Source organism: Protopterus annectens, chromosome 4.part0 (genome assembly GCF_019279795.1).
Source record: "Protopterus annectens isolate FY-2018-M chromosome 4.part0, PAN1.0, whole genome shotgun sequence".
Classification (NCBI taxonomy): Eukaryota; Metazoa; Chordata; order Ceratodontiformes; family Protopteridae; genus Protopterus; species Protopterus annectens.
The window spans coordinates 947,641,261-947,667,868 of NC_056733.1; positions in this window are offsets into that span (position 1 = coordinate 947,641,261).

The following is a 26,608-nucleotide window of genomic DNA, read 5'->3' on the forward strand; positions in this document are numbered from 1 at the left end:
AACTGGTCTCATGGGTGGAGCTACATCGCTCTTATGTAGTTCCGGTAAGCCTTGTATGAGCAGAATTATAGGTTTGCTCACAAACAAATTCTCAAATAACTTATCATCTATCAGATTTAACTCTAACAGGCATTTCACCAAAATGTGTACATCAAAAATAACATTGTTGACTTGCAGACTTGATATTTTCTCATAGAAATGTCCATCATCCAACATATCTCTCATTTTTGTAACATACCAGTCCTTATCCAATACCACAATTGGCCCACCCTTGTCGGCAGGTCTAATAATCGTTGTTCTCCAGACATTTCAACGCGTTACTCTCATTTTTGGTTAAATTAGACCGTTTTCTACTTCTTTGAGATACAGCATTACCAAGCTCCAAGTCATAAATATCCTGTACACATAGCTTCTCAAAGGCTGTCACTAGTGAATTAGGCTTAGGGATAAATCCATTAGGTTTAAAGAAAACATTATTAGCACTGTTAGTATTATTAAATACAGCTGCATAATTACTGGTACTGTTATACAACAATTTTAGTGTCAGATTTCTTGCAAACATTTTCACATCAAAAATAACTTCTGTGAAATTAGACTTACTGGCAGGTATGAAGGATAAACCTTTCTGTAACACACTAAGTTCATGTTCAGATAACGCGTGGCTAGAAAAATTCCACACCAGTCCTTTTTCTTGTTCAAAAACACTTTCTTTATGGTGTTCTGACAGTTTATATTCCCTTCCAGTTTCCTTTTGTTGCGACTCTGACTTTTTCTTCTCTGTCGTTCTTTTATAAACTTGAAGTTCTGCTCTTTCACGAACAATCGAAAATGGAGCTCATATTGCCCAAAAGAGCTCACAAAGTCAAAGCCCGTACCAACTAGCTCAGTTGCTGTATTAATGCCTTTAACCGCTGTGAAATCCTTGCGAACTTGAGCCGTGGTGACAATAACTTTTTTGCGAGCTCCCAAGTCCCTGCACAGAGCTACAGCATTGTCTAATGGCTGAAGTACTTAATTTCCACTTGTTGATCTTGCATCACTAATACAAAACATCTCAGATGTGATAGCGCCATCTGTTGTCAAGGACGCTTCCATAGTGTCCAACGAACTTGCATTGTTAGCATTTGGTGCCTCTGAACCAACAATGCTGCCATCTACAGTCAAGTCCGTAGTACCAGCCTCTGCTCTAAGCTCAGCTACATCTTCTCTAGGCCACGTAAATACATTTCTTGCACGGAAGATTTGTATTTATGTTGTATTTATGTTTTTATCTGCTATTAAATCATGTGCTGATATTTTGCATGTAATGTGCTTTTAAATAGTAATTGGAATGCATCATGTGATTGTTACCCCAGTGCTTTATAGGAGATATGTTTTATTATGCATTTTAAACACCTGATGAAGCTATTGTAGTGAAAGTGTTTGTGTTTTGTGCACTTGTAGTGAAATCTTTTAGTACTGGATACTGCGGTCGTGACTGTGTCTGTTTCTTATTGGATTTATTTATTTTTGTCTTTTTTCGACACAGGATTTGAGCCTGCTTCAGTGGTATTTCTTTTAGTTTTTGTTTTGTTGAGTTATTTTGTTACCATTTGGCTTATCACGATGGCAGATGAGATAATTGAGTTGGACTCTGGTTCTACAAACTCAGGAGTTAATCATATGACTAATGGCAGCACGTTTAGTTAGTTTTTGACTGATATTACTGATGGTGTCAACCCTTTACTTGGCTGCTCTATGGAGGGCGGCTTTGATGGAAGCAGTATTGTTGATATTATTGCTCTAAAGACTCATTTATTTGCCTTAGAGAAAGATTTGTATAAACTGAAGAGAAGTCAGTTTCAGAAATTCCATCTGGAGGTATGTCTGGCTGAAAACATTGTGCCAAGAGGCTTACGTATTTTGAAAATGCCTTCCCATGTTAATGGTGATAATTTGCTTCTGCTTGAGTGGCAGAAGGTTAATATTCAAGCAAGCTTTTGTTATCTTAGGCTTCTGATTCAAGCTGCTGAAAGGGAAATTAAGACACTGATTATGTGAATGTCAAATATTTGCAATTATTAAAAATATATCCAGATGCTGTTTTAGACCAACATCTGACTGATATGCTGAATTCCCTTTCTGTATATGAGGCCAAGTTACAGAAAGGCAAAATTAGCAGGATGTGCCATGATCAACGAGATTTCCATGCAGGAAATGTATTTACCTGGCCTAGAGAAGATGTAGTTGAGCCTACAGCAGAGGCTTGTTCTATGGACTTGACTCTAGATGGCAGCATTATTGGTTCGGAGGCACCAAATGCTAACAATGCAAGTCCGTTGGACACTAGGGGAGCATCCTTGACAGCAGATGGCACTGTTATCACGTCTGAGACGTGCTTGTGTTCTGTGCACTTGTAGTAAAATCTTTTAGTATTGGATACTGCAGTCATGACCGTGTCTGTTTCTTATTGGATTTATTCATTTTTGTCTTTTTTTGACACAGCATTTGAGCCTGCTTCAGTGGTATTTCTTTTAGTTTTTATTTTGAAAAGTACTGGTTCCCACACTTGTTCCTCCACACTTCAGGTTAACGCTTTTCACTTCCTGTTTCAACCTGTCTCAATCACCTCAGGCAGCATGAGCCAATAGGAAAGGTCTTTGCTGCTAATTGCAGCAGCTTGGGGAGATGGCTGTTGAGTGTGTGAAATTCCAGACACAAAGCTCTATATCAGAACTTTATGACTTTAATGATACTTTATTTTTTTTCCTTTTAACTGGAGGGATTGTAGCCCAGCAGCCAGTAACATGAGCCACCCCTGGGTTCGGTGGTGCTTTTGTTTCCCAAAGAGAACAGTACCGTATTTCTTTGCATTGAGTTTTACTCAGTGGGCTGATGCCATACGCTGTGCTCTTTTGGAGGATATTGATGCCTTCTGATGAGATGAGGAGAATTCTGCATCTTCAGCCATTAACAAATCTGATCAACCAGAGAAGAGATCCTTGTTATTAGCTTGGACACCAATGAAATGTAGGTCAAAGAAAAGTGGCCTCAACATTGAGCCCCGAAGGATTACACTAATGGCAAGTCTTTTGGAAGAGAATCTGACACTAGCCATGACTGAGTCTGATATGTCTGTAAGTTTACTACCCAGAGACTGACATTCAGATTTACATTTAACTGTGTCAGTTTTCCCATAATGCCAGAGTGCAATGTAGAAGTGAAGGCCTAGCTAAAGCCAGATATGCAGTAGAAGCACAGATTCCCCTTGAATGTCCTTTCCCCCTCTCAAAAGAATTGACCAGGTTTAGTAGATAGGATTCTATCTTCCACGAAGTTAAACTGGCTTAAATCAAGGGCGTATGAGCTGCCAGTATCCTTATTTATGAGTTCCATAGCCACACCCATTGTTTTATAATGAGACTGCTAAGGCTAATTGGTCTGTAGTTCCTAGGGTCAGTGGTAGAGCCATCCTTGTGGACAGGTCCATAGCCATACCCATTGTTTTATAATGAGACTGCTAAGGCTAATTGGTCTGTAGTTCCTAGGGTCAGTGGTAGAGCCATCCTTGTGGACAGGTCCATAGCCATACCCATTGTTTTATAATGAGACTGCTAAGGCTAATTGGTCTGTAGTTCCTAGGGTCAGTGGTAGAGCCATCCTTGTGGACAGGTCCATAGCCATACCTATTGTTTTATAATGAGACTGCTAAGGCTAATTGGTCTGTAGTTCCTAGGGTCAGTGGTAGAGCCATCCTTGTGGACAGGTCCATAGCCATACCCATTGTTTTATAATGATACTGCTAAGGCTAATCGGTCTGTAGTTCCTAGGGTCAGTGGTAGAGCCATCCTTGTGGACAGGTCCATAGCCATACCCATTGTTTTATAATGAGACTGCTAAGGCTAATTGGTCTGTAGTTCCTAGGGTCAGTGGTAGAGCCATCCTTGAGGACAGGTCCATAGCCATACCCATTGTTTTATAATGAGACTGCTAAGGCTAATTGGTCTGTAGTTCCTAGGGTCAGTGGTAGAGCCATCCTTGTGGACAGGTCCATAGCCATACCCATTGTTTTATAATGAGACTGCTAAGGCTAATTGGTCTGTAGTTCCTAGGGTCAGTGGTAGAGCCATCCTTGTTGACAGGTCCATAGCCATACCCATTGTTTTATAATGATACTGCTAAGGCTAATTGGTCTGTAGTTCCTAGAGTCAGTGGTAGAGCCATCCTTGTGGACAGGTTCATAGCCATACCCATTGTTTTATAATGATACTGCTAAGGCTAATTGGTCTGTAGTTCCCAGGGTCAGTGGTAGAGCCATCCTTGTGGACAGGTCCTTAGCCATACCCATTGTTTTATAATGAGACTGCTAAGGCTAATTGGTCTGTAGTTCCTAGGGTCAGTGGTAGAGCCATCCTTGTGGACAGGTCCATAGCCATACCCATTGTTTTATAATGAGACTGCTAAGGCTAATTGGTCTGTAGTTCCTAGGGTCAGTGGTAGAGCCATCCTTGTGGACAGGTCCATAGCCATACCCATTATTTTATAATGAGACTGCTAAGGCTAATTGGTCTGTAGTTCCTAGGGTCAGTGGTAGAGCCATCCTTGTGGACAGGTCCATAGCCATACCCATTGTTTTATAATGAGACTGTTAAGGCTAATTGGTCTGTAGTTCCTAGGGTCAGTGGTAGAGCCATCCTTGTGGACAGGTCCATAGCCATACCCATTGTTTTATAATGATACTGCTAAGGCTAATTGGTCTGTAGTTCCTAGGGTCAGTGGTAGAGCCATCCTTGTGGACAGGTCCATAGCCATACCCATTGTTTTATAATGATACTGCTAAGGCTAATTGGTCTGTAGTTCCTAGGGTCATTGTGGTAGAGCCATCCTTGTGGACAGGTCCATAGCCATACCCATTGTTTTATAATGAGACTGCTAAGGCTAATTGGTCTGTAGTTCCTAGGGTCATTGTGGTAGAGCCATCCTTGTGGACAGGTCCATAGCCATACCCATTGTTTTATAATGAGACTGCTAAGGCTAATTGGTCTGTAGTTCCTAGGGTCAGTGGTAGAGCCATCCTTGTGGACAGGTCCATAGCCATACCCATTGTTTTATAATGATACTGCTAAGGCTAATTGGTCTGTAGTTCCTAGGGTCAGTGGTAGAGCCATCCTTGTGGACAGGTCCATAGCCATACCCATTGTTTTATAATGAGACTGCTAAGGCTAATTGGTCTGTAGTTCCGAGGGTCAGTGGTAGAGCCATCCTTGTGGACAGGTCCATAGCCATATCCATTGTTTTATAACGATACTGCTAAGGCTAATTGGTCTGTAGTTCCTAAGGTCAGTGGTAGAGCCATCCTTGTGGACAGGTCCATAGCCATACCCATTGTTTTATAATGATACTGCTATGGCTAATTGGTCTGTAGTTCCTAGGGTCAGTGGTAGAGCCATCCTTGTGGACAGGTCCATAGCCATACCCATTGTTTTATAATGAGACTGCTAAGGCTAACTGGTCTGTAGTTCCAAGGGTCAGTGGTAGAGCCATCCTTGTGGACAGGTCCATAGCCATACCCATTGTTTTATAATGAGACTGCTAAGGCTAATTGGTCTGTAGTTCCTAGGGTCAGTGGTAGAGCCATCCTTGTGGACAGGTCCATAGCCATACCCATTGTTTTATAATGAGACTGCTAAGGCTTATTGGTCTGTAGTTCCTAGGGTCAGTGGTAGAGCCATCCTTGTGGACAGGTCCATAGCCATACCCATTGTTTTATAATGATACTGCTAAGGCTAATTGGTCTGTAGTTCCTAGGGTCAGTGGTAGAGCCATCCTTGTGGACAGGTCCATAGCCATACCCATTGTTTTATAATGATACTGCTAAGGCTAATTGGTCTGTAGTTCCTAGGATCAGTGGTAGAGCCATCCTTGTGGGCAGGTCTATAGCCATACCCATTGTTTTATAATGATACTGCTAAGGCTAATTGGTCTGTAGTTCCTAGGGTCAGTGGTAGAGCCATCCTTGTGGACAGGTCCATAGCCATACCCATTATTTTATAATGATACTGCTAAGACTAATTGGTCTGTAGTTCCTAGGGTCAGTGGTAGAGCCATCCTTTTGGGCAGGTCTATAGCCATACCCATTGTTTTATAATGAGACTGCTAAGGCTAATTGGTCTGTAGTTCCTAGGGTCAGTGGTAGAGCCATCCTTGTGGACAGGTCCATAGCCATACCTATTGTTTTATAATGAGACTGCTAAGGCTAATTGGTCTGTAGTTCCTAGGGTCAGTGGTAGAGCCATCCTTGTGGACAGGTCCATAGCCATACCCATTGTTTTATAATGATACTGCTAAGGCTAATCGGTCTGTAGTTCCTAGGGTCAGTGGTAGAGCCATCCTTGGTGGACAGGTCCATAGCCATACCCATTGTTTTATAATGAGACTGCTAAGGCTAATTGGTCTGTAGTTCCTAGGGTCAGTGGTAGAGCCATCCTTGTGGACAGGTCCATAGCCATACCCATTGTTTTATAATGAGACTGCTAAGGCTAATTGGTCTGTAGTTCCTAGGGTCAGTGGTAGAGCCATCCTTGTTGACAGGTCCATAGCCATACCCATTGTTTTATAATGATACTGCTAAGGCTAATTGGTCTGTAGTTCCTAGGGTCAGTGGTAGAGCCATCCTTGTGGACAGGTTCATAGCCATACCCATTGTTTTATAATGATACTGCTAAGGCTAATTGGTCTGTAGTTCCCAGGGTCAGTGGTAGAGCCATCCTTGTGGACAGGTCCTTAGCCATACCCATTGTTTTATAATGAGACTGCTAAGGCTAATTGGTCTGTAGTTCCTAGGGTCAGTGGTAGAGCCATCCTTGTGGACAGGTCCATAGCCATACCCATTGTTTTATAATGAGACTGCTAAGGCTAATTGGTCTGTAGTTCCTAGGGTCAGTGGTAGAGCCATCCTTGTGGACAGGTCCATAGCCATACCCATTGTTTTATAATGAGACTGCTAAGGCTAATTGGTCTGTAGTTCCTAGGGTCAGTGGTAGAGCCATCCTTGTGGACAGGTCCATAGCCATACCCATTGTTTTATAATGAGACTGTTAAGGCTAATTGGTCTGTAGTTCCTAGGGTCAGTGGTAGAGCCATCCTTGTGGACAGGTCCATAGCCATACCCATTGTTTTATAATGATACTGCTAAGGCTAATTGGTCTGTAGTTCCTAGGGTCAGTGGTAGAGCCATCCTTGTGGACAGGTCCATAGCCATACCCATTGTTTTATAATGATACTGCTAAGGCTAATTGGTCTGTAGTTCCTAGGATCAGTGGTAGAGCCATCCTTGTGGGCAGGTCTATAGCCATACCCATTGTTTTATAATGATACTGCTAAGGCTAATTGGTCTGTAGTTCCTAGGGTCAGTGGTAGAGCCATCCTTGTGGACAGGTCCATAGCCATACCCATTATTTTATAATGATACTGCTAAGACTAATTGGTCTGTAGTTCCTAGGGTCAGTGGTAGAGCCATCCTTTTGGGCAGGTCTATAGCCATACCCATTGTTTTATAATGATACTGCTAAGGCTAATTGGTCTGTAGTTCCTAGGGTCAGTGGTAGGGCCATCCTTGTGGACAGGTCCATAGCCATACCCATTGTTTTATAATGATACTGCTAAGGCTAATTGGTCTGTAGTTCCTAGGGTCAGTGGTAGAGCCATCCTTGTGGACAGGTCCATAGCCATACCCATTGTTTTATAATGATACTGCTAAGGCTAATTGGTCTGTAGTTCCTAGGCTCAGTGGTAGAGCCATCCTTGTGGACAGGTCCATAGCCATACCCATTGTTTTATAATGAGACTGCTAAGGCTAATTGGTCTGTAGTTCCTAGGGTCAGTGGTAAAGCCATCCTTGTGGACAGGTCCATAGCCATACCCATTGTTTTATAATGAGACTGCTAAGGCTAATTGGTCTGTAGTTCCTAGGGTCAGTGGTATAGCCATCCTTGTGGACAGGTCCATAGCCATACCCATTGTTTTATAATGAGACTGCTAAGGCTAATTGGTCTGTAGTTCCTAGGGTCAGTGGTAGAGCCATCCTTGTGGACAGGTCCATAGCCATACCTATTGTTTTATAATGAGACTGCTAAGGCTAATTAGTCTGTAGTTCCTAGGGTCAGTGGTAGAGCCATCCTTGTGGACAGGTCCATAGCCATACCCATTGTTTTATAATGATACTGCTAAGGCTAATCAGTCTGTAGTTCCTAGGGTCAGTGGTAGAGCCATCCTTGTGGACAGGTCCATAGCCATACCCATTGTTTTATAATGAGACTGCTAAGGCTAATTGGTCTGTAGTTCCTAGGGTCAGTGGTAGAGCCATCCTTGTGGACAGGTCCATAGCCATACCCATTGTTTTATAATGAGACTGCTAAGGCTAATTGGTCTGTAGTTCCTAGGGTCAGTGGTAGAGCCATCCTTGTGGACAGGTCCATAGCCATACCCATTGTTTTATAATGAGACTGCTAAGGCTAATTGGTCTGTAGTTCCTAGGGTCAGTGGTAGAGCCATCCTTCTTGACAGGTCCATAGTCATACCCATTGTTTTATAATGATACTGCTAAGGCTAATTGGTCTGTAGTTCCTAGGGTCAGTGGTAGAGCCATCCTTGTGGACAGGTTCATAGCCATACCCATTGTTTTATAATGATACTGCTAAGGCTAATTGGTCTGTAGTTCCCAGGGTCAGTGGTAGAGCCATCCTTGTGGACAGGTCCTTAGCCATACCCATTGTTTTATAATGAGACTGCTAAGGCTAATTGGTCTGTAGTTCCTAGGGTCAGTGGTAGAGCCATCCTTGTGGACAGGTCCATAGCCATACCCATTGTTTTATAATGAGACTGCTAAGGCTAATTGGTCTGTAGTTCCTAGGGTCAGTGGTAGAGCCATCCTTGTGGACAGGTCCATAGCCATACCCATTGTTTTATAATGAGACTGCTAAGGCTAATTGGTCTGTAGTTCCTAGGGTCAGTGGTAGAGCCATCCTTGTGGACAGGTCCATAGCCATACCCATTGTTTTATAATGAGACTGTTAAGGCTAATTGGTCTGTAGTTCCTAGGGTCAGTGGTAGAGCCATCCTTGTGGACAGGTCCATAGCCATACCCATTGTTTTATAATGATACTGCTAAGGCTAATTGGTCTGTAGTTCCTAGGGTCAGTGGTAGAGCCATCCTTGTGGACAGGTCCATAGCCATACCCATTGTTTTATAATGTTACTGCTAAGGCTAATTGGTCTGTAGTTCCTAGGGTCAGTGGTAGAGCCATCCTTGTGGACAGGTCCATAGCCATACCCATTGTTTTATAATGATACTGCTAAGGCTAATTGGTCTGTAGTTCCTAGGGTCAGTGGTAGAGCCATCCTTGTGGACAGGTCCATAGCCATACCCATTGTTTTATAATGAGACTGCTAAGGCTAATTGGTCTGTAGTTCCTAGGGTCAGTGGTAGAGCCATCCTTGTGGACAGGTCCATAGCCATACCCATTGTTTTATAATGAGACTGCTAAGGCTAATTGGTCTGTAGTTCCTAGGGTCAGTGGTAGAGCCATCCTTGTGGACAGGTCCATAGCCATACCCATTGTTTTATAATGAGACTGCTAAGGCTAATTGGTCTGTAGTTCCTAGGGTCAGTGGTAGAGCCATCCTTGTGGACAGGTCCATAGCCATACCCATTGTTTTATAACAATACTGCTAAGGCTAATTGGTCTGTAGTTCCTAAGGTCAGTGGTAGAGCCATCCTTGTGGACAGGTCCATAGCCATACCCATTGTTTTATAATGATACTGCTATGGCTAATTGGTCTGTAGTTCCTAGGGTCAGTGGTAGAGCCATCCTTGTGGACAGGTCCATAGCCATACCCATTGTTTTATAATGAGACTGCTAAGGCTAACTGGTCTGTAGTTCCAAGGGTCAGTGGTAGAGCCATCCTTGTGGACAGGTCCATAGCCATACCCATTGTTTTATAATGAGACTGCTAAGGCTAATTGGTCTGTAGTTCCTAGGGTCAGTGGTAGAGCCATCCTTGTGGACAGGTCCATAGCCATACCCATTGTTTTATAATGAGACTGCTAAGGCTTATTGGTCTGTAGTTCCTAGGGTCAGTGGTAGAGCCATCCTTGTGGACAGGTCCATAGCCATACCCATTGTTTTATAATGATACTGCTAAGGCTAATTGGTCTGTAGTTCCTCGGGTCAGTGGTAGAGCCATCCTTGTGGACAGGTCCATAGCCATACCCATTGTTTTATAATGATACTGCTAAGGCTAATTGGTCTGTAGTTCCTAGGATCAGTGGTAGAGCCATCCTTGTGGGCAGGTCTATAGGCATACCCATTGTTTTATAATGATACTGCTAAGGCTAATTGGTCTGTAGTTCCTAGGGTCAGTGGTAGAGCCATCCTTGTGGACAGGTCCATAGCCATACCCATTATTTTATAATGATACTGCTAAGACTAATTGGTCTGTAGTTCCTAGGGTCAGTGGTAGAGCCATCCTTTTTGGCAGGTCTATAGCCATACCCATTGTTTTATAATGATACTGCTAAGGCTAATTGGTCTGTAGTTCCTAGGGTCAGTGGTAGGGCCATCCTTGTGGACAGGTCCATAGCCATACCCATTGTTTTATAATGATACTGCTAAGGCTAATTGGTCTGTAGTTCCTAGGGTCAGTGGTAGAGCCATCCTTGTGGACAGGTCCATAGCCATACCCATTGTTTTATAATGATACTGCTAAGGCTAATTGGTCTGTAGTTCCTAGGCTCAGTGGTAGAGCCATCCTTGTGGACAGGTCCATAGCCATACCCATTGTTTTATAATGAGACTGCTAAGGCTAATTGGTCTGTAGTTCCTAGGGTCAGTGGTAGAGCCATCCTTGTGGACAGGTACTACTACAACTATACTCTAGACCTCAGGCACATACCTCATAGAGAGGCCAACTCCAAACCATCATCAGTACTTAAATGCTCAGACAACTGATGACCCTATTAGAGAAAACTGGGACAGTATCTGGGGACATAGACTGCAACTTGATGGGACCACTTCTAATAGAAAAAGCTAATTGTGAACATTATCACTATCCCCCTTTTCCAAATTTCTACATAAGGTTAGGGCATCGTGCCAACTGTTGCAATCTATATCTATTCAATGCCACTCTCCTACCTTCTTCGACACTCGTGCCTGACAGTCATAGGTCTTCTCTCACAGAATCCATACACCTCTTTGCTGGATGCCCTCATTTTATTTTGTCTTCTGCCTGTCTGCCCTAAATCTTCTTCATCAGCTTGTCTTCTGTTTTTCTGCACACGTGCCTGAATGACTGTAATCTGTTATCTTTGATTTTTTTTTTGCAATTGGAGCTACTTTAGCATCTGTTTTTATGTCCTCATTTCTCCATCTGCCCCACAGTGTGCATCCTACCACCCATCTCAGGCACTTCATCTCCATCACCTCTAGCTTCTTAAAATGCTCTGCCTTTACTGCCCAGGCTTCTATACAATACAGTAGTGCTGCTTGGCATTTTTCTGTCATACACTGCACCTGGCACTCTGTCCCAGTTGGCTGCAGCCCTTCTGATTCTAGCTTTGACCTCTTCATTCAGACTTCCCTCCTCCTCAACCTCCCCTCCCAGATACCTAAAGCTGTTAACCTGCTCCACTATTTTCCCTTTTATCTCAGTTCTCAGCTTCTTCTGATTTCCCCATTTGCTGCCATTACAACTATACTATACTATCTGTACTTAATTTCATCCCATGGACCTTCAGTTTTGCGTTCCATTTCCCTGTCCTTTGCTGAAGTTCTTTCTCAGAGTTTGTCTGTAATGTCACATCATCTACATACAGCAGGTTTGTTGATCTGTCCCCTCTGACCTGTTTTCTAATCTAGCCCATCATCAGTATGAACAGCAGTGGGCTCAGAGCTGAACCTGGATGCACACCCACTCCCACTGGGTACCCCTCTGTGAGACCGAAAACTGTTCATTCTTCAGTCATTGGGTCCTTTTATATAGCCAGAACTAATTCTACTAATGTTTTTGGGACTTCAGATCACCACAGGACTTCCCAAATTAGCTTTCCTGAGACTCTGTCACATGCTTTCTTCAAGACTAGAAATGCCCAGTTGGACTGTTCCCTCATCTCTTGCATCTTCTCAGCTATCTGTCTCACTGCAAACACAGGTCAGTTGTGTTCCATCCTGATCTGAATCCAAACTGCTCATCTCCCATCTTACCTTCTACTATTCTGCATATTCTTTTACCAGTCACCCTCTCCAGAACTTTCAAGCAGAGTGATTGGAGTTTGATACCTCTATACTCCCCACAGTTGTGGATGTCCCATTTGTTCTAGTATCCTTATTCTCCAGTCATCTGGGATACACTTTTCCCTCCACACTACTACGAATCCCTCAGGAACAATTTCTCCCCTATCTCACCCAGTATCTTTGTCATATCTGCTGTGACCTCATTTGAGCCTGCTGCTTTCCCTGACTTTACTTTCCTCAGTGCTGTTTTTACTTCTTCTATGGTGGGTTCCTCCTCTTCTCCCATTGTAGGTTATGGCTGGGATAGTACAACATCAGTGGGATTTTCTTCATTCAGAAGCTGCTGAAAGTACTCCTTACAACCGCTTTTGATGTCCTGTGGACTGGGGAGCAGGTTGTTGCTGGCATCCCTTATGAAGGGTGTCTGACTGTCTTCCTTGTCTTTCTGTCCTTGCCTTGCAACCTGGTATAGTTTTTTGGTGCCCTTACTGAGTCTCTTTCCAGAAGATGGTAGAGTGCTACTGATGCCTTGTTTTTGCTATTGAAACTCCTCTGTTAGCTTCTTTGTTAGCCAACCAGTATTTCTTTATATTCTGGTCCGTCTTTTCTAGCTTTCACTTTTTCCTGAACTCCTTTTTTCTTTTGATGACTTCCTGGATTTCTGCATTCCACCACCAGCTTTCCTTCTTTGTGAAGATTGGAGGAAGATGGGTGAAGGCTGCCAGCCTAGTCAAATAGAATTTGATACATAATTCTATCAATTGTATAAATAAATGTAAAATACAGGCTTGTGTTTTTTAATGAAAGAAAACATTGTAAAATGTGAACTTCAAGATTGTTGCAACATTGCCATCTGCTGTAAGGAAAACCAAGCCAAGCATTTCAAATGTGTCTTTTGAAGCTGAAAAGATCTTATGAATCTCTGTGATGTTTTACAAGTCAGCTCCAGTGAGTCTGGATGAACTTTTCATGCCCATTGTTTTAAGGTTAAAGTTAAGGGCCAGAATTTACATGTGGAAGGTGCTTTATTGCTCTGGTTTCTGCTAGAGTGTATATATGAAGTGCCTTGTATTGTTGTAGTTTCCTGATCAGGTGTTAGCTTGCTAAATAATGCAGTTTGTGGCCTGAGAAAACCTAAGTGTCAAAATGATGTAATTTGGGAGGGCCTCGGCAGAGCTGTTGGTTAGTGTTTAAAAACTATTGTTCGGTGAGAGACTGTAAGCATTTTGATCTTGGACATCTAACCCAGCACTGTGTATGCTTTATGTGTGTAAGTAGGATTATAGCACTGTGTTTTCTCTTAAGATTAGCTAAAGATTAGAAAGTTAGATTAAGTGTTTTTCTTTGACATCAGACATGTCCTGCTGTATTATTTTAAGTTTCTGTGTGATCTCTTAACTCTTAGATATCTCTGTGTAGTAGTATTGTCTTGTGTTTTAATTATTTATTATTAAATATTTTAAAACATTTACCTGTGGCTGGTTTATGTAGAAATAATTTAACCTCTAAAGTACATTACATATTTACAGGTTTTACTGTCTAAGTCACTCCAAATTAAGCCTGTGTGTGTGTGTGTGTGTGTGTGTGTGTGTGTGTGTGTGTGTGTGTGTAGTGTGTCATCTACTTGGCAGGGATACGAAGCACTGGTTGGACAGAGAGGGTACTGGAAGTTTTAGCTTGCCCAGCTAGGCTGAGACCCGGACCCTATAGCTGTGCCAGTGGGGAGTCTTATTGGGGACCTGGTGAGCAAGGAAGCAACCAGCCCCAGACTGACTGTGATATCTGTGTGCACTTAAGGGAAATTGTACTTTACTGTGTATATTAGTTATCCTTTCCTCTTCTAAGAGGCAACCTCTATGGTGTTAGTGGTGAGGATCGAGGCTCCTTGATTGCTGGGCCAGGACATGGGCGTCACATATTGTTGGCAGTGGTGGGATCCACATCACATATTGATTAGTTGGCAAACACTTATTGGCTTGCAGTGGTGTGGGTAGAGCAAATTCCTGTAGCTTATGTACAGTGATCTCTAAAAGTGCTTTGTACTCTAAAACAGCCATGCAGTGTATACTCAGAGTTCAGATCACAGTTGTTTTATTTCTTTTGTTAGCTTAGTGTTACTCAGGATGAGCAGGCAGCATGTCAGCAGAGGAGTATGGAAAGCTGACAAGGAGCCAGCTGGTGGAGATGTGCCAAGCTAGAGGACTGGTGTATGGAAACCTGACTAAGGCAGACCTGATTGCAGCCTTGGTTACAGCTGCATCAGAAAACAGCATCCTGGAGGACAATCAGACTGACAGTGCAGATACAATATCCTCAGAGAATGGACAGCTCAACCTTTCTGCAATGGACTTAAAAATCCAGCTGGAGCTAAACATACTTGAATTGGAGGCCAGGTGTATGGAACTAGAAGCAGCTGAGAAAATGAGTAGTCTACAAGCTGAGGAAAATGAACGGCAGAGGAGGCATGAGAGGGAAATGCTGACTCTTTGCCAGAGTCATGGAGGTAATGGGGAAGGGAGTAACCAGACCCCAGAAGCACAAAAGGTCAGTAAATTTCTTCCACAGTTTAAAGAGGGGGATAATTTTGATAGCTTCATTCATATGTTTGAGTGGGTATGTAAACAGTATGAAGTTGACCAAGGGCTCTGGGTACAGTTCCTGACCCCCTTACTCCATGGTAAAGCTGTAACCTCTTTAGCAAAAATGCATGACATGGACTGTTTTGATTATACTGCTGTAAAAAGACACTTGTTGGAATATTTTAAGCTAACACCTGAAATGTATAGGAAAAAGTTTCGTGAGCATAGACGCAAGGCAGATGAAAATGTATGTGAATATGTTGTTGAACTGAGCACTTATTTTCATAGCTGGGTGAGTGGATGTCAGGTCACCATTTCTGAAGGGCTGGCAGACCTTTTGGTAAGGGAACAAGCCCTTAGCCCTTTGCCTGAGGACATGAGGATCTGGTTAGCTGATAGACAGTGTGCTACTTCAGAGGAGTTGGGGAAGAAGGAAGAAGGGAGACCTATACCTGGCAAGCAGGGCAGCCCTGCACAGGAAAGGGACCCCCCAGTACTGCTCATGGGACTAAAGGAACCCATGATGGGCAGTACAGACTGCCCCAACAGAATCCACCAGTAGCAGGGGAAGCCACTAGTCCAGGTATACGTCCAGGAGCTAGGGTTAAATGTTTTGAATTCAACCAGTGGGGCCATGTGGCATACAGATGTCCATGGAGGCAAGGTGGGGAACAAAAGGTGAAAGAGCCAGTAAGTTGGAAAGACAAAATGCCAATAGTAGGTTGTCTTGAGACAACAGGAGTATGAAACTACCATCCTGCAGACGTCCTGAGAGGGAAGGATTTGGATGAGACAGTACCATGTACTTATGCAGTTAAACGCAGTCAGTCTAGGAGACAAGCATGTGGGTCTGTTAGCCTGGGGGAGACCCAGACAGACTGCATACTTACAGCCAGGACTGCTGAGGTGGTTACTTCAGGGAGTGAGCTATGCTGTAGCAGTGAGACTGAATGTGAGCCACAGCTGTTTGTGGGTACTGATGTTCCCTTGGACAGGGTAACTGCAAAGGTAGAGGTGAGTAGTAGTACCCAGGCTGACAGTGAGGCACCACTGTCAGAAGATGCCAGACTTCCTGTGGAAGGGGAGCTGGGAAGGGTTATAAGGAGAGACTTGAGACAGACTCTGCTCTCAGACCCTACATTGCAAGGCCTGAGGTAGGTAGCTAGGGAGGCACCTGATTCTTAAGTGAAGGGAGAATCTGTATACTGAAACAAAGAGTTACTGTACAGAGAGTGGACCCCTGAGGGAGGGCTAGAAGGTGAGAGAGTACAGCAGTTGGTAGTACCTAGAGCTTACCATCTGGCTCTTCTAGCCATAGCCCATGATACTCCCTTTGCAGGTCATATGGGCATAAAACATACAAAGAGGCATATTATGCAAAACTTCTATTGGTCTGGAATTTCCAGAGATGTAACAGGGTACTGCAGGACCTGTGAGCAGTGCCAAAAGGTAGGCAAGGCAGGAGACAAGGTGAGAGCTTCTTTGATGCCTTTGCCAGTGATTGAGGAGCCATTTCAGAGGGTAGGTATGGATATTGTGGGTCCTCTGAGTACCCCAAGTTCCACAGGGAAAAAGTAAAAAGTATATCCTAGTGATTGTAGATTATGCTACATGATACCCTGAGGCAGTAGCTTTGTCCTCCATTGAGGCCGAGAAGGTAGCAAATGCTTTCCTAGAGATTTTCAGCAGGGTAGGTTTCCCAAAGGAGATACTGTCTGACAGAGGTGCCAATTTTATGTCAGACCTGCTGGCATGTCTGTGGAAGTCCTGTGGGGTGAAGCACATGAAGAGCACCCCCTACCATCCCCAGCCTAATGGTCTTGTTGAGAGGTTAAACTCTATAATCAAGTCCATGCTACGGGCATTTGCAGATCAGTTTAAGAGGGAGTGGGACAAATATTTGCCCCATCTGTTGTTTGCCCAGGAATCCACATTTTTTTTCACCCTTTGAACTGCTGTATGGGCATAGGGTGAGGGGACCTCTAGATTTAATTTGAGATGAGTGGGAAGGTGAGTGTGAGTCTCACAATGAGTCTGTTGTGGCATATGTCCTGAACCTCAGGACAAAGCTCAGGGAACTCACGGGCCTGGTCCAGGAGAACCTGGCAGAAGCCCAACAACAGAAAAAGGTGTGGTATGACAGGAATGCTCGAGCTAGAGAGTATGCTGTAGGGCAGCAGGTGATGGTTCTTATTCCTGTCAGACATAACAAGTTGCAAGCATCTTGGGAGGGACCCTACAAGGTGGTAAGAAAGGTAAGTGATGCTAACTACATGGTGGAACTGCTAGGCAGAAGGCAGGGGCACAAATTGTACCATGTTAACATGATGAAACCTTACCATGATAGAGAGACCCTTGTGCTGAACATTTGCAGTGGATTGCAGGAGCAGACTGAGAGAGATCCTGTGATTGATCTCCTTAGTGAGGCTCGGGCTGACACCTTGGTGGAAGGGGTAGCAATGTCTCAGCAGCTATCTCCTACCCAGGTTCAAGAAATCCATGCAGTGTTGCAGGAGTTTGCAGGCATGTTCACCGGGAAACCAGGGAGTACCCACCTGGTGCAGCACCAGGTGGATACAGGACCCCAAAGGCCTATTAGGCAGGCTCCTTATAGGATGCCTGAGACAGTCAAACAGACTCTGAGGGAAGAGGTACAGGAGATGTTGGAACTAGGGGTGATTAAGGAGTTCAACAGTTCCTGGGCCTCCCCAGTGATACTGGTGCCAAAGATGGATGGCAGCACCAGGTTCTGTGTGTATTACAGGAAGTTAAATAGTCACACAGAGGCAGATGCTTACCCCATGCCTAGGACAGATGAGGCCCTAGAGCAGCTGGGTGGGGCTAAGTATCTTACAACCATTGATCTTACCAAGGGTTACTGGCAGGTGCCTTTGAGTCCCAGTGCTATAGAGGAGTCAGCCTTTGTGACTCCTTTTGGCTTGTATGAGTTCACAAAGATGCCCTTTGGGATGAAGAATGCCCCAGCAACTTTCCAGAGGCTGGTAGATCATATCTTAGCAGGAGCAGGAGGGTTTGCCCTTGCTTACATTGATGATATTGCTATCTACAGCCATTCCTGGCAAGAGCACCTTCAGCATTTCAGGGAGGTGATGGGCAGACTACAGAGGGCAAGGTTGACGATTAAGCAGAGCAAATGTCAGGTGGGTATGGCAGAAGTCTCCTACCTAGGACATAGAGTGGGGAGTGGTAAGATAAGTACAGAACCTGCCAAAGTGGAAGCTATTCAGGCATGGCCGCACCTGTTACCAAAAAGCAGGTGAGGGCATTCTTAGGGACAGCAGGGTACTACAGAGAATTCGTTCCCAATTATAGTACCATAGCTGCTCCCTTCACAGACCTGACAAGGAAGAACAGGCCAGATAAGGAAGTGTGGACCCCAGCATGTGACCAGGCATTTCAGAAGCTTAAGGAAGCTTTGGGAAGACTCCCTGTGTTAGCCAGTCCAGACTATCGCAAAGAATTTGTTGTGCAGGTGGATTCTTCAAACTATGGGGTGGGGGCTGTACTTAGCCAGATTTCTTCAGAAGGAGAAAAGCACCTACTGGTTTATCTTAGTTGTAGGCTCTAACCCAGGGAGGAATGCTATGCAGTGGTAGAAAATGAATGTCTAGCCATAGTGTGGGCACTACATAAATTTCAGCCTTATCTGTATGGAAGAAAATTCACTGTGATGACAGATCACAACCCTCTAACATGGTTAAACAGAACCAGTCAGCAAAATGCCAAGTTGCTAAGATGGAGCCTGGGGTTGCAAGCATATGATATGTCAGTGCAGCACCACAGTGGGAGTAGCAATGCCAATGCAGATGGGCTCTCAAGACAGGGAATGGGGTGAGGTGCATCCAGATAGACCTGACACTCTCAAGTGATGTTTCTCAAGGGGCACTTGAAAAACTTGCTTGAGTTCCCCGTGGGGGGAAGAGATGTGAAGATTGGAGGAAGATGGGCGAAGGCTGCCAGCCTAGTCAAATAGAATTTGATACATAATTCTATCAATTGTATTATTTTAAGTTTCTGTGTGATCTCTGAACTCTTAGATATCTCTGTGGTGTAGTAATATTGTCTGTGTGTGTGTGTGTGTGTGTGTGTGTGTGTGTGTGTGTGTGTGTGTGTGTGTGTGTGTGTGTGTGCGTGTGTGTGTGTGTGTGTGTGTGTGTGTGTGTGTGTCTGTGTATGTGTGTGCGTGTGGTGTGTCAGCTACTTGGCAGAGATATGACGCACTGGTTGGACAGAGAGGATACTGGAGGTTTTAGCTTGCCCAGCTAGGCTTAGACCTGGACCCTATAGCTGTGCCAGTGGGGAGTCTTATTGGGGACCTGGTGAGCAAGGGAGCAATCAGCCCCAGACTGACTGTGATTGCTGTGTGCACTTAAGGGAAATTGTACTTTACCGTGTATATTAGTTATCCTTTTCTCTTCTAGGAGACGACCTCCCTGTTGTTAGTGGTGAGGATTGAGGCTCCTTGATTGCTGAGCCAGGGCGCGGGTGTCACATACTTTATTTCCATTCCTGGCTCGGCCACATATCTGTTCTGTAGTCCTAACACATGCTGTTTTGAGGCGCTGCCATTCTTCTTCAACCTCACCTATTTCCTCCTCTTCTTGGGGTGCTAGAGCCCCGAGTAATTCATTGAACTGCTGTACTTTCTATCCAGTCAACTTCCAGGTCCTCAGCCTGGTCTCTGTTGACCTTAGAGCCTTCTCTGACCACTGCTTGCCATTGATTGTAGCAACCAGATATTTATGCTGTGGGTCAGCTGTTTCACTTGGGTTGACTTTGCAACTGCTGATTCTACCCATGCTCTTTCCTTACCAGGAGGAAGTCTAGCTGACTTGCATGTTGGCTACTCTTGTATGTGATCATGTGACTGTCTCTCTTGCCATGATCATGTGTTGATCACCATCAAGTCATTTGCCAGACATAAGTTTAGAATATATTCTGGCCATCCATTATAAACACCAATTTACGTTATACTGCTTTATCTAGCAGGTCCTGCAACTGCTGTCTGAATGCTTTCTTTTTCCTCACTATCAAAACATTGCTATTGGACTTAGTATGAGATTATGACTACTGCCCTATCTTTAAACTGGAGTCTGATTGCCATAAGTCTGTCACTAATTCTGATGACATCCCTCACTGTCGTCTGAAGCCTCTCCTTCACCACAATGCCCACACCATTTCTAGCCTGCCCTCCTCCTGAGTCATAAAGTCTAGATCCCAAATCAAGTGGCTTTGCTGCACTGCCCTTCCATCTTGTCTCATGGATACAGAGAGTGTCCAGCCTGCTCCTTACTATCATGTTATCCACTTCCAGCTTCCATTGCAGCTGCAATGAATGTAGCAATTCTTAGTTGATGTCTGACAGGTAGAATGGATTTCCATCTAGCTTTTGATAAACAGAGCTATCCCAGGTAACTCAAGTTGGGCAGCTGGTCACCAGCTGGTCAGTAGCTTATTGATACAGGGCTATTGGGCTTTATGGCAGGCACACACTGGCCAACAGGGGCACATACATTCCTCCCACCTTTAGCATAGGCCCCTGCCATAGGTCAGAGTAGGCTGGGTCCTCAACCCACTTATCACCGGTAACTACCCATGCCCATTTTCTGGCAACATTAGTCAACATGACTGAATCCCCTAAAGCCATATTGTACACCATAGCGTCACTAGCCCTGCCACGGCACACAGTTTGTGGTCCATGTTTTCCTATCTTGAGTATATTGTGCACCGCAGTAGATGTACAAGGTGATTGGTCTATACAACTCTTCCCCCTATACTGCACCATCTAGAGACTGTGCTGCTGCCCACAACTCCATTCTTAGGTGCGTTTGAGATGAAAACAGTCAGCATGTTTTTGGGAGGTGTGAAAAAATATACAAACTGTACAGATATTGGCGGGAGGTCATGATCAAACCTTGTACCTTGTCCATGGGAAGTGAAGACCTTAACCATTGTGACGTTAGTAAGCATGTTAATAGCTGCAAAGAGGCAACTGTACCCACTAGGAAGAAGTAGCAAACTTACTCTAAAAACAAGCCACCCTGGTGGAATCACAACAGTAATAGGATGTATAACAGAAGGAAGAAAATCATGGCAAAAATTATGAGGTGCAGCACCCAGCAGGGTAAAAGCACTTTTACTGAGCCAGAATATATAGTAAACCTACTGGCCGACAAATTCACTTCCAACTGTACCCCTTTCTCCCCCTCAACCTCTCCTCAGGAAATACCATAGGTTCATAGGTTGGCACTGGGCTATCTGCCCGAAGGCATATATTAGCCCAGCCACATTGTGCAGTATTCACTGCCTCTTTAGTAGTTCCCTAGACCCTTGTACTAGCAGCTAGTACCCTTGGCCCCTATCTAGTAGTGCTGTTGGTGTGATCCCGGTGTGAACTTTCTGTTACCCATCCACTCATCAAGGTTCCTCTTGAAGAGTGATAGTGAGGGGCTCTGTCTTATGTAGATTGAGACCCTGTTCCATAGTAAGGGAAGTCTCTGCGAAGGGAATCTATCCCTCCAGCATGTTCTATTCATTGTTGTGTTGAGGTTTATATCCCTAGAGCATGTAGCCATCAAATATAACTCTCCCTAATATCACTAGGGAACAGGTCCTTAATTCTCTTTCTAAGGTCAAGAACGCTGCAGCAATGGGTCCAGATGATATCCCAGGATGCATTCTAAATAGCATGAAACATGACCTTTCAATCCCTTTGGAATTGCTATTTAACTGCAGTCTCCAAACAGACTTCATGATTCATAAACGGAGAACAGCAACAGTCATCTCTTTTCACAAAGGTGGACTATCTACAGACCCTGGAAGCTTAAGACCTATACATCTCACTACTCTTATATGCAAAGCCATGGAAAGAATTATCATAGAAATGATCAGTAATGACACTGGACCCAGCCCAATTTGGTTTCATCAAGGGCAGATCATGCCTACTCAGCATTTTGGACTTCTTTGAGAAGGTCACCAAAGTAATGGATGAGGGCAAAATGGTTCACACTGCCTACCTTGTCCTGACCAAGGCATTGTTGACAAACTCAAGAGGTTAGGTATCGACCCTTATGTTACCCAGTGGACAGCTAGCAGGCTCACAGACAGGACCCAGGAAATTAGAATTGGGGAGTACACCTATACTAAGAAGCCAGTCACAAGTAAAGTCCTTCAGGGAATTGTCCTGGGACTGCTCCTTTTTGGCATTTACCTCTCTGAAGTCAAGGCCAGTGTTGATGTCCTCTGGCTGACTAAATCTGCAGAGGACTGCAAATTAGGAGAAGTCATAGAATCATCCATCAATATAAACATTTTCTAGGAAGTAGTGTCACAGACAAATAACTGGTGTCAGAGCCATGGACTAAAACTAAATGCTAGGAAATGCATAATAGTGTCCTTCAGAAAATCATCCACCCCTGGTAACTATCATATTGATAACACACCCCTTAGAGTTGACCCAGTAGTCAGGGACTTAGGGATACACAGATAGTAATCTAGCCTTTGATCATCACATGTCTACAGTGGTGAGGAAATCATTCTATGTTGTGCAACTTATAAACAAAGTTATGGCATCTAAGTCCAAGAAAGTCATTGCTCCACTGTATTCATCATTCATCAAACATATCATTGAGTACAATGCCTCCTTTGGTATTTAACTAACCAGGCACATCCAACAACTGGAATATCCACAGAAGTTCTTCACTAAAAGAATACAAAACATAAGTAACATGTCCTATGGATACCATTTCAAGGCCCTAGCCCTGTATTCTGTCTCTCACAGGCAGTGGCAGACAGTTGAGGAGATATCTATGCCTGGCCTGCAAGTGTCATCGCCTTTAATAATAAGCTGGTACTCCTTGAGAGAAAAGTGGGTGCATATAAACGCCTGCAGTGGCAATGATTTAGTTTCTCGGCATACTTAAATATGGGCATTGTACCGCGGGGATTAAGAATTTTAAAGATGCCATCATATGGTAATGCCTATCCTGATCTTCTTAAGCGATGGCAGCAGTTGAATATCAAGCTCAGCTTGGACTATATGGCATTAATGAATGAGTTTTTTTCAAACAGTGAACTGGAGTTGAAGGAGGAAATTATATTAATGGAGAATGATCTTATGTGTATGCCTTGTTTTTCAGATATGCTTACCACATATCAACAGATGCTCGACAGGCTCCATGATCTGGATGATCGCCTTGAGGCAGTAAAAAAGCGGAAACTTTTTAGAGATATGGCCGATTTCCGCAAGGGTCACATTTTTTCTTGGCCTAAGGGTGAATTTAAAGATACTAATGCTAGTACGAACCTGTACAATAAAAAACATACTAATACTTCATCTATTAGAGCCTTGGATGATTTCCCTGAAGCTGGAATTGTGGATTCAGATTTGAATTCTGGTGCTTCTGCTGCACCATTGGACAAGACCCTGCTGGCCACTCCCTCGGATATGACCTCAGCGGTAGCTAAGAAAGGTACAGTTGTAAGCGAGACATCGTCTTCTGTTAACGGGGATGTTATACAGGAGAAACAAGTGAATGGTAATTTATTAGTAAAAAAGACACATCAATCTGTGCTTAGTTTTTCCGACAAATGCTTTCAATTAAACCAACCGGAGAGGGTGCAAGACAACAAGCTGGTGAGGGACAGATCGCTTACAAGACATCAAACGGGTGCTGTAAAGCGCAAGAACAACAGCCCCATGGGGCAAGGGAAGTTGAGCCAAAGATGACTAGTGGTATATTAAATCTATCCAAGTTTCCTTTGAATGAACCTTGCTTAACTTTATTGTGTAAAGGTCTAAATTTTATACCAACGGCTGATATTGATTTAGTATCAGCCCTAACAGACTTGAAGCAGTTTATTAGAACTATTAATCTTAAAATTTTGTTTAAAACAGATTCACTGACTTCAGATGTTTGTAGGAGACGTAGTACCTTTATTCCAATGAATGTACCTGTTACAACCGCTTTTCATGATTTATGTGAAACTGAACTGAGGAGTCTGTTTGATAACACTGATAATAGAAAGAATTATAATTTAACATATAATGAGTATATGGCTTTGAGAAAATTAGAGTTGAATGATGATATAATTGTCAAACAAGCGGACAAAGGGGGCGCTGTTGTCATTATGGATCATGATAACTACAATTGCTCTGTTGTTTCACTTCTTAATGATGGCGAGGCATTTAAGTGTATTAATTTCATTGATGTCAAGAAATATTTTAACAATGTTAATATGTTTGTGTATGAACTACAGATCAATGGTGATATAGACTTAAATTTGTTCCATTTTTTCACTGTACCATGTCCGGTTATCCCTCAGCTCTATGGTATACCTAAAATTCATAAGAGCTTATTGGATCCACCGATGAGACCCATAGTCTCTGGTAATGGGTGGGTTACAGAGCCAGTATCAGTGTATTTGCAAAAACAGCTATAGCCTTTTCTGGCTAAATGTGGTAATATATTAAAGGATACTGGTGATGTTTTGAATAAATTATCTATTTGGTATAACAGTTTACATGATGATAATATTAATACAGGAGAATACTTGTTTGTAACTATGGATATTGTATCCCTTTTTACTGTTATACCAAATAATTATGGAGTTGAATCTATTAGAGAATTTTTGACAATGCAGGGAACATTATCTGTTCATTTTGTTCAAAACATTTGCTCTTTATTAGAGCTGGTTTTGAGCAATAATATTTTTATTTTTAATCAACAGTTATCTTTGCAACTTAACGGCATTGCTATGGGGTCGCCCGTTGCTAATACGTATGCAAATTTGGTTTTACATCATTGGGAACTGCAGCATATACATAATGGTTGTAATTTTTTGAATAGTAATATTTGCTTTTACCAGAGATTTGTTGATGATTGTTTTATGATTTGGAAGGGCTCATTAGAAAGTTTAGAGCAGTTTGTATCATATATAAATGTATCTACTTCTTTTTTAACTTTTAAAACAACTATGTCTGAAAATTAAGCGTTATTTCTTGATGTAAAGGTTAATTTAAATGATGGCCTGTTACACACTACTATCTTTAAAAAGGACGTACACACAAATAGGTATATACATTATGACAGCATGCACACTCGTCATGTTTTTAAAGGTGTGGTTAAGGCACAATTTGCTAGAGTAAGTAGACTCCATACTAATGATTTATGCTTTTATGCACAACTAAATGAAATGTATAATGAATTTCTAACATGTGGCTATGATAGTAAAGTATTAGCAGAGTTGAAGGATTATGTTATACATAATAGGACTACCCTATATCCGCCATATTTTAAGAAAACTGGTGATTTTGATAATATTTTAACTCCTGAATCATGTGATAAACCGCATAGGAATAATACAGCTAGGTATGTGACTACTTTTGGCAACAGAGTTTCTTCTATTAAGCATATTATATACAAGTATTGGTCGGTACTGACTGCATCTCCTGAGATTTGTAAGTTATTGGGTAACAAACCCTATTTCTCTTATAGAAATAAACAAACTATTAAGAGTAGGTTATGTTACAAAGATTTTAAGGGTAAATCTAAAATTGGTGTAAGTATGACGTTTCTTGGTTTGACTCGGTTTGGTACCTCTAAGTGTTTGAATTGTTCCTGTTGCATAGATATTGTTGATACTTCTACCTCTTCTTTTTATATTCTCCCTACTACTAATAGGAATTGCAAGTTTAATGTTATGGCAAATTGTAACACAGTTAATGTTGTGTATATGGCTGCTTGTATTAAGTGTTGTTCATTCTATATAGGTAAGACTACACGTAAGCTAAAGGATAGGATAATTGAACACAAGTCTGAGATTAGGAGGGAAAATATAAATAATGCCTTATTTAAACATACACAACTAAGTGGAGTTGAACATAAGTTTAGGTTTAGAGTTATAGATGTTGTTTTATCTTCTGTTAGGGGTGGGGATATTAATAATATCCTTGAGACCAGAGAGTAGGAGTGGATACTACGATTAGCAGGGGATCGTCCACCTGGCCTAACTCTGCTAAAAGTCTTAAACCTATTTTAATGAAGTTGCAACATATTAAATTATGATATGTGTATTTATGAAGCTGTATTGTATTAAATTTTGATATGTGTATTTAGATGTATTTTATGTATTTTATATGTATAGTATTGATTTGTTGTTTTGGTCACATGATATGGGCTGCTATCATGTGATTTATGGGCTCTTATTTAAAACAAGTGATGTCTTGAATGTAATTGTTTCAGTATTGAGAAAGGGTTTCACCCGAAAGCTTTGCTATTTTGATAAAGTAGTTTTTTTCCAACGTGTTGTGTTTTTTAAAAGGGAAATTCATCCCTGGTTTTGGTATCTATGTCTCTAATGGACAGTCTGTAAATAGTTCATTCCCTGGGCCCCTGCTTGTAAATATTTAATCTCCTAAGCCATTGCTCACACTTATCAAGGGTACCGAAACTTTTCAGAGATTTGGGATGCATGGCCAGGCTTAAGAAGGTCCTTGTGGTCATTAGCCTAGTAAACACCTATGAACCTATGGTAACTGGTCTCTAATACCAAAGAAAGTATCCATGCGGCATCAGTAAATACAACATCTTATACAAAATCCTCTTCTTTCTATGTATATATTTATCGTAACTGGTCTCTAATACCGAAGAAAGTATCCATACGGCATCAGTAAATACATCTTATACAAAATCCTCTTCTTTCTATGTATATATTTATGGTAACTGGTCTCTGACACCG